Source organism: Cariama cristata, unplaced genomic scaffold (genome assembly GCF_000690535.1).
Source record: "Cariama cristata isolate BGI_N322 unplaced genomic scaffold, ASM69053v1 scaffold18794, whole genome shotgun sequence".
Classification (NCBI taxonomy): Eukaryota; Metazoa; Chordata; class Aves; order Cariamiformes; family Cariamidae; genus Cariama; species Cariama cristata.
The window spans coordinates 1-259 of record NW_009614862.1 but is presented as its reverse complement, the minus strand read 5'-3'; positions in this window follow the sequence as shown (position 1 = coordinate 259).

Genomic DNA, 259 nt, shown 5'->3' with positions numbered 1-259 from the left:
GGAATGTGAGGTGGTCAGGGGTGGTGATGAAGTTGTCTGGGCCGGTGACGTGGCTCTTCTCCAGGGAGGTGTTGGGCCCGTTATTTCTGTACATGCCACACTGTGCCAGAGTATTGGAAAACGTGTGCGAGGCGACGTGGAAGGAGGTCTGCCAGAGCGAGAAAAGGGGAGGAAGATGTTTTAAATGCCAACATCGGTAGCACCTGCCGTGCGCAGAGGTTGGGGTGCAATGATAAGGGCACTTTATCTCCTTCTGCTT